We start from the raw sequence: 12,418 nt of genomic DNA, 5'->3' as shown, positions 1-12,418 counted from the left end.
TCAGGCGAGTGCAGGAGGCACTCTGAAGTCTGGTAAGCTCTTCACTTTGAATATAGCTGTCTTTACAACGCTGGTTTGTGTCGGCAGCAGGAGAGTTGTTTCTCATGCCTCTTCACTCTTCTGCGTCTAGACCACGCCCCCCATTTTTAATGTTTTTTGACAAATACACCAGCGGAGTGGAGGGAAGGAGAGCACGACTGCACTGCCAGCACACAATCCCATACTTTAAAATTGTAAATGCAGCGTCCGAGGAGCGGGCCATCAGCCTAGGAGACGGTGTGGTAGAGTTTGGGCCTTGTCACGGGGCTCAACCGTCTCCCACCCTGAGGGTAGCAAGGGGACCCGACCAAAGAACCGAGGGCCGGCTATTAAATGGGTGGTACCCCCACTGAGGTTTACCTTAAGTCCAATGTCATATGTGATGCCACTGTTCCATCCACTGCAAGTAGAGATGAGCGAGCACCAAAATGCTCGGGTGCTCGTTACTCGAGACGGATTTTTCGCGATGATCGAGGGATCGTTTCGAGTAACGAACCCCATTGAAGTCAATGGGCGACTCGAGCACTTTTGTATATCGCCGATGCTCGCTAAGGTTTTCATTTGTGAAAATCGGGGCAATTCAAGAAAGTGATGGGAACGACACAGAAACGGATAGGGCAGGCGAGGGGCTACATGTTGGGCTGCATCTCAAGTTCACAGGTCCCACTATTAAGCCATAATAGCAGCAAGAGTGCCCCCCCCCCCCTCCCAACAACTTTTACATCTGAAAAGCCCTCATTAGCAATGCATACCTTAGCTAAGCACCACACTACCTCCAACAAAGCACAATCACTGCCTGCATGACACTCCGCTGCCACTTCTCCTGGGTTACATGCTGCCCAACCCCCCCCCCCACCCACGACCCAATGTCCACAGCGCACATCAAACTGTCCCTGCCCAGCCTTCAGCTGCCCTCATGCCACGCCACCCTCATGTCTATTTATAAGTGCGTCTGCCACAGGAAAAGCAGGCATACACTGCAGAGGGTTGGCACGGCTAGGCAGCGACCCTCTTTAAAAGGGGCGGGGCGATAGCCCACAATGCTGTACAGAAGCAATGAGAAATCCAATCCTGTGCCACCTCCATCTGGAGCTGCACACGTGGGCATAGCAATGGGGAACCTATGTGCCACACACTATTCATTCTGTCAAGGTGTCTGCATGCCCCAGTCAGACCGCGTTTTTTTATATATAGTTACAGGCAGGTACAACTCCGCAATGGGAATTCCGTGTGCACCCACAGCATGGGTGGCTCCCTGGAACCCACCGGCGGTACATAAATATATCCCATTGCAGTGCCCATCACAGCTGATGTAATGTTGTGCTTAATGCAGGTGTGCTTCGGCCCACACTGCATGCCCCAGTCAGACTGGGGTTCTTTTGAAGTGGAAGCAGATGCATTTGCAACTCCTTGTGGACCCACAGCATGGGTGGGTGCCAGGAAGCCACCGGCGGTACATAACAATATCCCATTGCATTGCCCATCACAGCTGAGGTAGTAATGTCATGTTTAATGCAGGTGGGCTTCGGCCCACACAGCATGCCCCAGTCAGACTGGGGTTCTTTTGAAGTGGAAACAGTCTGACAGGGAAAAGGTCAGTGGTATTGGTGTGTAGTTTGTTCTGAATAAATTGTGCCCCACATAAAGCAGTAAGCAAATACATTAAACTTTGAACTTGTCTAAACTGCTAAGTTTCTTATATTCCATCTGTGTTCTAAGCTTTCTAAGACAACATAACTAAACAGCTTAGGTAATACATTTTAAGTGAAAAAAGAAAATAACGTGTGACCCCCCCGTCACCCCCCATACAAGGAGAGACAGAGGCTCACAGGCATGTCTTGGCGATTATTTCAGCGCCTCGACCTTACTCAGTAGCGTCCGCCCGCCACCGGGTCGTCTAGGAGGGTCAGGCGCACCGCAGGGGGAATATGCCCCCACGAGTGCGCCCAAGCCAACTACCCAAGCCGGGGGAAGAGAGAAAAAATGTCCTCAGACGGGGGAGGCTATTTCAACAATTGCATCAGATATAAATATGCATTGATACTCATCAACTGTTGCTCGGCGTCATTTTCCGGTCGAGTCTCTTCTCCAGGAGGAAGAGGCCTATTCATAGTGCGGACGTCTTTCTGAAGTCTCTGGCTATGAAAGGAGTCCAATAAAAATGCGAGAAGAAATGGGCATTGTCTGAAGACAATGTAAACAATCAACAGGGTATATGTGAAGAGAACGTTCTGTTACTGACATATGTCAGGACAAGTCGGTCCTTTTACTGTGCCATATTCTCATTTCATGCGAGAACTTCATTGATCTTTCGGGGTATGAGTTTCTGCAGGTCGCAGTTGCTGAAATTCGAGTCTGGCTCTGGAGCGTCTGTTCTTTGGCGATTTAGAGCGTGACACTTCCTTCCAGGGTGTCTGTTTTTCTGTTTTCTTGTATTCTTCTTTTTCTCCTAGAGGCATCCATGAAGGGACCTGAATTGGTTCTATGTTCAGTGCCTTCCAGACTTTCTCTAGATCTGTTGGTGTATGTATGGTAATGCGTTTGCCATCTTTAAGTATCGCCAGTCCAAATGGAAACAACCATGTGTATTGCAGATTTTTTGCTCTAAGCACCTCAAGAAGGGGTTTCAGTTGTCTTCTTTTTGCGAGGGTGGAAGGTGCTAGGTCTTGGTATAACTGGATGTCATCATCTTGATATTTTATTTGGTCTCTGTTTCTGGAGGCCGTCAGGATTGCCTGTGTGTCATTGAAGGAGAGGAGACCACAAATTACATCCCTTGGGGGATCTCCCGCTCTTGGTTTGGGCCTGAGTGCTCTGTGTATCCTTTCGATAGTGATCAATTTGGCACGTTCCTCACCTAGTAGATCGGAGAACATGGATGTGGCCATATTTCTGAGGGATTCAGATGTGACAGATTCAGCGAGGCCTTTAATTCTGATGTTGCGTCTGCGGCCCCAGTCAGACTGGGGTTCTTTTGAAGTGGAAACAGATGCATTTACAACTCCCTGTGGACCCACAGCATGGGTGGCTCCCTGGAACCCACCGGCGGTACATAAATATATCCCATTGCAGTGCCCATCACAGCTGATGTAATGTCGTGCTTAAAGGGGTTGTCCCGCGAAAGCAAGTGGGGGTATACACTTCTGTATGGCCATATTAATGCACTTTGTAATATACATCGTGCATTAATTATGAGCCATACAGAAGTTATTCACTTACCTGCTCCGTTGCTAGCGTCCTCGTTTCCATGGAGCCGTCTAATCTTCAGCGTCTAATCGCCGGATTAGATGCGCTTGCGCAGTCCGGTCTTCTTCTTTTCTGAATGGGGCCGCTCGTGCCGGAAAGCGGCTCCTTGTAGCTCCGCCCCGTCACGTGCCGATTCCAGCCAATCAGGAGGCTGGAATCGGCAATGGACCGCACAGAAGCCCTGCGGTCCACCGAGGGTGAAGATCCCGGCGGCCATCTTCACCAGGTAAGTAAGAAGTCACCGGAGTGCGGGGATTCAGGTAAGCACTATCCGGTTTTCTTTTTTAACCCCTGCATCGGGTTTGTCTCGCGCCGAACGGGGGGGCTATTGAAAAAAAAAAAAAAACGTTTCGGCGCGGGACAACCCCTTTAATGCAGGTGTGCTTCGGCCCACACTGCATGACCCAGTCAGACTGGGGTTCTTTTGAAGTGGAAACAGATGCATTTACAACTCCCTGTGGACCCACAGCATGGGTGGGTGCCAGGAAGCCACCGGCGGTACATAAATACATCCCATTGCAGTGCCCAACACAGCTGATGTAACGTCAGCTGTAATGCAGGTGGGCTAAAAATTAATTTGATTACACTGTAGGCGAGGGCCCCAAAAAAGTGGTGTATCAACAGTACTAATGTACTTCAGAAAAATTGCCCATGCCCAACCAAGAGGGCAGGTGAAACCCATTAATCGCTTTGGTTAATGTGGCTTAATTGGTAACTAGGCCAGGAGGCAGCCCAGTTAAAATAAAAATTGGTTCAGGTGCAAGTTTCAACGCTTTAATGAGCATTGAAACGTATAAAAATTGTGTAGAAAAATTATATGACTGAGCCTTGTGGGCCTAAGAAAAATTGCCCGTTCGGCGTGATTACGTGAGGTTTCAGGAGGAGGAGCAGGAGGAGGAGGAGGAGGAATATTATACACAGATTGATGAAGCGAAAAGGTCCCCGTTTTTGAAGGGGATACAGAACGATGCTTCCATCCGCGGGTGCAGCCTACGTATTGCTTAGGTATCGCTGCTGTCCGCTGGTGGAGAAGAGAAGTCTGGGGAAATCCAGGCTTTGTTCATCTCGATGAGTGTTAGCCTGTCGGCACTGTCGGTTGACAGGCGGGTACGCTTATCTGTGATGATTCCCCCAGCCGCACTAAACACCCTCTCTGACAAGACGCTAGCTGCAGGACAAGCAAGCACCTCCAGGGCATACAGCGCGAGTTCAGGCCACGTGTCCAGCTTCGACACCCAGTAGTTGTAGGGGGCAGAGGCGTCACAGAGGACGGTCGTGCGATCGGCTATGTACTCCCTCCCCATCCTTTTACAGGGCTCCCGCCGATTCAGCTGTGACTGGGGAGCGGTGACACAGTCTTGCTGGGGAGCCAGAAAGCAGTCAAGGGCCTTAAAGAGTATTGCCCTGCCTGTGCTGTACATGCTGCCTGATCTCCGCGCCTTCCCTGCTACCTGGCCCTCGGAACTGCGCCTTCGGCCACTAGCGCTGTCGGATGGGAATTTTACCATCAGTTTGTCCGCCAGGGTCCTGTGGTATAGCAACACTCTCGAACCCCTTTCCTCTTCGGGTATGAGAGTGGAAAGGTTCTCCTTATACCGTGGGTCGAGCAGTGTGTACACCCAGTAATCCGTAGTGGCCAGAATGCGTGTAACGCGAGGGTCACGAGAAAGGCATCCTAACATGAAGTCAGCCATGTGTGCCGGGGTACCTGTACGTAACACATGACTGTCCTCACTAGGAAGATCACTTTCAGGATCCTCCTCCTCCTCCTCCTCCTCCTCAGGCCATACACGCTGAAAGGATGACAGGCCAGCAGCATGTGTACCCTCACCAGTGGGCCAAGCTGTCTCTTCCCCCTCCTCCTCATCTTCCTCCTGCTCCTCCTCCTCCTCACCGCGCTGAGATATAGACAGGAGGGTGCTCTGACTATCCAGCGACATACTGTCTTCCCCCGGCTCTGTTTCCGAGCGCTAAGCGTCTGCCTTTATGCTTTGCAGGGAACTTCTCAAGAGGCATAGCAGAGGAATGGTGACGCTAATGATTGCAGCATCACCGCTCACCACCTGGGTAGACTCCTCAAACTTTCCAAGGACCTGGCAGATGTCTGCCAACCAGGCCCACTCTTCTGAAAATAATTGAGGAGGCTGACTCCCACTGCACCGCCCATGTTGGAGTTGGTATTCCACTATAGCTCTACGCTGCTCATAGAGCCTGGCCAACATGTGGAGCGTAGAGTTCCACCGTGTGGGCACGTCGCACAGCAGTCGGTGCACTGGCAGATTAAACCGATGTTGCAGGGTGCGCAGGGTGGCAGCGTCCGTGTGGGACTTGCGGAAATGTGCGCAGAGCCGGCGCACCTTTCCGAGCATTTCTGACAAGCGTGGGTAGCTTTTCAGAAAGCGCTGAACCACCAAATTTAAGACGTCGGCCAGGCATGGCACGTGCGTGAGGCTGCCGAGCTGCAGAGCCGCCACCAGGTTACGGCCGTTGTCACACACGACCATGCCCGGTTGGAGGCTCAGCGGCGAAAGCCAGCGGTCGATCTGCTCTGTCAGACCCTGCAGCAGTTCGTGGGCCGTGTGCCTCTTATCTCCTAAGCTGAGTAGTTTCAGCACAGCCTGCTGACGCTTGCCCACCGCTGTGCTGCCACGACGCGCGACACCGACTGCTGGCGTCGTGCTGCTGCTGCTGACACATCTTGACTGCGAGACAAAGGTTGCGTTGGAGGAGGAGGAGGGTGCTTTAGTGGAGGAAGCATACACCGCCGCAGATACCACCACCGAGCTGGGGCCCGCAATTCTAGGGGTGGGAAGGACGTGAGCGGTCCCAGGCTCTGACTCTGTCCCAGCCTCCACTAAATTCACCCAATGTGCCGTCAGGGAGATATAGTGGCCCTGCCCGCCTGTGCTTGTCCACGTGTCCGTTGTTAAGTGGACCTTGGCAGTAACCGCGTTGGTGAGGGCATGTACAATGTTGCGGGAGACGTGGTCGTGCAGGGCTGGGACGGCACATCGGGAAAAATAGTGGCGACTGGGAACTGAGTATCGCGGGGCCGCCGCCGCGATCATACTTTTGAAGGACTCCGTTTCCACAACCCTATACGGCAGCATCTCCAGGCTGATAAATTTGGCTACGTGCACGTTTAATGCTTGAGCGTGCGGGTGCGTGGCGGCGTACTTGCGCTTGCGCTCAAACACTTGCGCTAGCGACAGCTGGACGTTGCGCTGAGAGACATTGGTGGATGGGGCCGAGGACAGCGGAGGTGAGGGTGTGGGTGCAGGCCAGGAGACGGTAGTGCCTGTGTCCTCAGAGCGGGGTTGGATCTCAGTGGCAGGTTGGGGCACAGGGGGAGAGGCAGCGGTGCAAACCGGAGGCGGTGAACGGCCTTCGTCCCACCTTGTGGGGTGCTTGGCCATCATATGTCTGCGCATGCTGGTGGTGGTGAGGCTGGTGGTGGTGGCTCCCCGGCTGATCTTGGCGCGACAAAGGTTGCACACCACTGTTCGTCGGTCGTCTGCACTCTCAGTGAAAAACTGCCAGACCTTTGAGCACCTCGGCCTCTGCAGGGTGGCATGGCGCGAGGGGGCGCTTTGGGAAACAGTTGGTGGATTATTCGGTCTGGCCCTGCCTCTACCCCTGGACACCGCACTGCCTCTTGCAACCTGCCCTGCTGCTGCCCTTGCCTCCCCCTCTGAAGACCTGTCCTCAGTAGGCGTAGCAAACCAAGTGGGGTCAGTCACCTCATCGTCCTGCTGCTCTTCCTCAGAATCCTCTGTGCGCTCCTCCCTCGGACTTACTGCCCTTACTACTACCTCACTGATAGACAACTGTGTCTCATCGTCATCGGCCTCCTCACCCACTGAAAGGTCTTGAGACAGTTGCCGGAAGACCCCAGCCTCATCACCCGGACCCCGGGAACTTTCCAATGGTTGGGCATCAGTGACGATAAACTCCTCTGGTGGGAGAGGAACCACTGCTGCCCAATCTGAGCAGGGGCCCGAGAACAGTTCCTGGGAGTCTGCCCGCTCCTCAGAATGTCTCATTTTCATGGAGTGAGGAGGCTGGGAGGAAGGAGGAGCAGCAGCCAGAGGATTCTGAGTTGCAGCAGTGGACGGCGCAGAACTGTGGGTGGACGATAGGTTGCTGGAAGCACTTTCTGCCATCCACGACAGGACCTGCTCACACTGCTCATTTTCTAATAAAGGTCTACCGCGTGGACCCATTAAATGTGCTATGAATGTGGGGACGCCAGAAACGTGCCTCTCTCCTAATCCCGCAGCAGTCGGCTGCGATATACCTGGATCAGGAGCTCGGCCTGTGCCCACACCTGGACTAGGGCCTCCGCGTCCTCGGCCGCGCCCACGTCCTCTAGGCCTACCCCTACCCCTCAGCATGCTGTATTACCAGGAATGCAGAAACACAACGCTGTAATTAAATGTGCCGCTTATTGGCCTGTGGTTGGAGGCTGACTTACCTTATGGAACGCACAGCAGAGCCAGGAACGGACGGACCGCTCGTTTACTGAACAAACTGTCCAAGACACTTTACATCCAGCAACAATTGAATAAGCAATTATGTATGTGGTGGAACAGGGAGGATTCACAGGTAGGCAGGAGAAACCACAGTCCCATTATCTGTGTTTCCTGGTCCCGACAACACTCTTTCTTCTCTTCAGCTCTCTGTAATTCACACTCACAAGTCCCATTGCACTCTATGCTGGCTGGCAACTCTTAGCACTTCTCTCTCTCTTTCTCTCTCTGCCTCCAGGCTGCGAACTCCTGAGGGTAGTAATCCCCAAGCAGCCATCAGGCCATCCTCTTGGCCTCCTCCATTCTGGGCCTCAGTAAGGCAAAGCATGGTTTCCCCTAAAACATAGCAGACTTGCTCATGCCCTCCAGACCGACTCTTGCATAGACCAACTCTCTTACCGACTCACTTTGACTAGACTCATTGACTGACTAACTCCCTCACATTCTGCAAACATTAATATAAAGCATAGTCAGGTGACCACAAACTCACAACACAAAACGATACATTTGCAGACAGAGACAGTTCATTTGCAGACATTAACCCTTTAGTTCCTGCAAATACCAATACACATTTTGCTGAATCATATCACACTCAAAGACAGTATACAAGATAATACAAACCTCATATAGCATGCATTTCTATGAATGGAGCCCTGTTGTTCTGGGCCACTACATAAACACCACTCCTTTGATGAGCATGGAGCAGTCATGGGATTCATGGCCGATAGCGTGCGCAACAAAACTCTTCCCTTCTCCTCTACTCCCACGGAACCAAGGAGGAGGGGTCATGGGAGGTGGAATCTGGGTGTACATACTGCTGTCAGCAATGCCGTGCGGATTACATTAGAGGCGCTTAGAACTTCAAGGTACTGGATGCTATGCTGTCAGTGTGCTGTCAGTGGGGCTGTGAAGCCTCACTTACAGTGTATGTGTCCCACACAAAATACGCAGTACATAGTACAATACACACCCTGGGCCACTCATTACACCGATGCTCCCATCCTGTGCCAGTAACTACACTGATGCTCCATCGTGGTGCCAGTCACTACACTGATGCCTCCACCCCGTGCCAGTCACTACACTGATGCTTCCACTCTGTGTTAGTCACTACACTGATGCCTCCACCCTGTGTTAGTCAATACACTGATGCCTCCACCCTGTGTCAGTCACTACACTGATGCTTCCACTCTGTGTTAGTCACTGCACTGATGCTTCCACTCTGTTAGTCACTACACTGATGCCTCCACCCTGTGTCAGTCACTACACTGATGCCTCCACCCTGTGTCAGTCACTACACTGATGCCTCCACCCTGTGTCAGTCACTACACTGATGCCTCCACCCCGTGCCAGTCACTACACTGATGCTTCCACTCTGTGTTAGTCACTACACTGATGCCTCCACCCTGTGTTAGTCACTACACTGATGCTTCCACTCTGTGTTAGTCACTACACTGATGCTCCCATCCTGTGTCAGTCACTACACTGATGCTTCCACTCTGTGTTAGTCACTACACTGATGCCTCCACCCTGTGTTAGTCACTACACTGATGCCTCCACCCTGTGTCAGTCACTACACTGATGCTCCATCGCAATGCCAGTCACTACACTGATGCTCCCATCCTGTGCCAGTCACTACACTGATGCCTCCACTCTGTGTCAGTCACTACACTGATGCTCCATCGCGGTGCCAGTCACTACACTGATGCTCCCATCCTGTGCCAGTCACTACACTGATGCCTCCACTCTGTGTCAGTCACTACACTGATGCTCCATCGCGGTGCCAGTCACTACACTGATGCTCCCATCCTGTGCCAGTCACTACACTGATGCTCCCATCCTGTGCCAGTCACTACACTGATGCTTCCACTCTGTGTTAGTCACTGCACTGATGCTTCCACTCTGTGTTAGTCACTACACTGATGCCTCCACTCTGTGTCACTACACTGATGCCTCCACCCTTTGTTAGTCACTACACTGATGCTTCCACCCCGTGCCAGTCACTACACTGATGCTTCCACTCTGTGTTAGTCACTACACTGATGCCTCCACCCTTTGTTAGTCACTACACTGATGCTTCCACCCCGTGCCAGTCACTACACTGATGCTTCCACTCTGTGTTAGTCACTACACTGATGCCTACACTCTGTGTTAGTCACTACACTGATGCTCCATTGTGGTTCCAGTCTTTGTGTACAATAATTATAGTGCATAAAAAGTAAGTAAAAGAGCAAAGAGAGAGAAAAAGGAAAAACTGTAAAAAATAGCCATACAGTAAAGCATTATGCACTGTTATAGGACGCAGTGATACAATAAATACTATAAAATAATGTAATATAATAATACAATCCTATATAAAAAACAACAATAACTTTTAAAACCGTGATCCGTCTTCGGGATTCTGTTGGCGTTTTTTGTTTGGTGGAGAAATATATTACGACATATTAGAAAGGAAGCTAACTTTATTAAATAGTCTTTAAAAGACAAAATGCATGTATGCTAAAATGACCTTTTAAACTGCTATCATAAGCAATATTAAAAGTTATGGGTCCTTGGTAGTTGCCAGGGGAGATAAAAAAAAAAAAAACTACACTAAAAGACTAGTCGTGGATTCCAAATGAAACAACAATAGGCAAACTCAAACATAATTTTAAGGTGTAGAGAACTTACCCTAGTGTTCATTGCTGGTATGTGCATGGTGTCCCCTGCAGAGAGGCAGAGTTGTGTTTGTGTATGCCTTCTACCCTGGTTAATAAAGTAATAGGAAGTAATAAAGTAAGGCGGGGAGAAAAGAAAATTCCAATAGGGATGAGCAAGCACCAAAATGCTCGGGTGCTTGTTACTCGAGTCAAACTTTTTGTAATGCTCAAGAGCTCGTTTCGAGTAAAGAACCCTATTGAAGTCAATGGGAGACTTGAGCATTTTTCAAGGTGACTTATGCTCCACATGGGGGAGGTTGTGTGAAACACCACAGAAACGGATAGGGGACAGCAGGGGCAGCATGCATGGGTGCATCTGAGGCTTCCAGGTCCCACTATTAAGCCAAATTGGGGGAAAGAGCCTGGCGGTCAGCCTCCTAACAATTTACTTGGGACAGACCATAAGCATCAATGCACATGCGCTGGCACATCCTAGCTAAGCACTACGCTTGCTGCAACCAAGGGCAATCCCCGCCTGCAGGTGACACCACTGCCTCTTCTCCTGGGTTACATGCTGGCATTGCTGTCCAACCCCCCACGCAAGCCTGCGTCCACTGCGCACAAAAAAATTTCCCCGCGCAGCGTTCAGCTGCCCTCATGCCACAGGCTCGCTTGATAGCCACACCACCCTCATGTCTATTTATAAGTGCGTCTTGGAAGAGGAGGAACCAGAGACACACACTGCAGAGGGTTGGCAGGGCCTTCCAAGACCCTCTTTGAAAGTGTGGGCGATAGCTCACAATGCTGATGAGAATTGATGATAAATTAACGTACGATCATAATTCCAATCCTGCACCACCTCCATCACAAAATTGTCAGGAGCCGCAAACATGGGCCTAAAGGAGACTCAGATGGCAGTACTTCTCTACATCTCCACAATGCAGCAGCACAGATTAACAGTAACACCAAAGATTGGTTTCAAGCAGGAGTTTCGCAAAAGTAGCCACCACAGATATACAGTGACCCTGTGAACGTCTCATTCAATGAGTTACGCTTATTGTGAACGCTCCAATCTAGTATTGTGGATAACTGTGGTAACACGAGAAATAATACATGGTGACCAGCGCTCTTTCCCAGACCCCAAGAAGGAAGAGGAGGTGGCATAATAAGCCTGAGAAACGTGACCAAAGTAGGACCCACAATACTCTGTGTGGGAAGCACGTGAGCGGGCCCAGGGTCCGGCTCAGTCCCAGCCTCCACCTTGTGTGACCCAAGGTGCCGTGAGTTACATAGCTATGGGAAACCCATGTGTACCCACACAATTGTGTATGTGTCAGATAGCTGAACATCACAATGAGAAAGCCGTCTGCACCCTACCCAAGTCATTCAGTGTATTTGTGCCAGATACCTGAACACCGTGACAGGAAACCTTTGTGCACCTACAGCATAGACAAGACTATGAAAGCCAAAGACAGTATTACACATGAAGAAATGAGAATGCCCAAACATGGCAGCCTTTCACCTCGCCCAGGACCTCGGCCTCGGCCCATGCTTCTGCCCAAGTCATTCAGTGTACTTGTGACAGACAGCTGAAAACCGCTATAGAAAACCTTTGTGCACCCACAGTATAGGCAAACCCCTGAAACATTTCTGTAGCAAGTGTATAGGCGGACCCCTGAAACATTTCTGTAGCAAGAGTATAGGTGAACCCCTGAATCATTACTATAGCAAGAGTATAGGTGGACCTCTCAAACCTTTCAGTAGCAAGTGTATAGGCAGACCCCTGAAACATTTCTGTAGCAAGAGTATAGGCAGACCCCTGAAACATTTTTGTAGCAAGACTATAGGTGAACCCCTTAAACATTGGTGTACCAAGAGTATAGGCGAACACCTGAAAAAATGTGTTTACCAAGAGTATAGGTGAAGGCAGGAAAATTAGTTTGCTAACAGTATAGGCGAGGGCCTGAA

The sequence above is a fragment of the Eleutherodactylus coqui genome, chromosome 1 (assembly GCF_035609145.1).
Source record: "Eleutherodactylus coqui strain aEleCoq1 chromosome 1, aEleCoq1.hap1, whole genome shotgun sequence".
In the NCBI taxonomy this organism is placed as follows: domain Eukaryota; kingdom Metazoa; phylum Chordata; class Amphibia; order Anura; family Eleutherodactylidae; genus Eleutherodactylus; species Eleutherodactylus coqui.
This window is presented reverse-complemented; position numbering follows the sequence as displayed.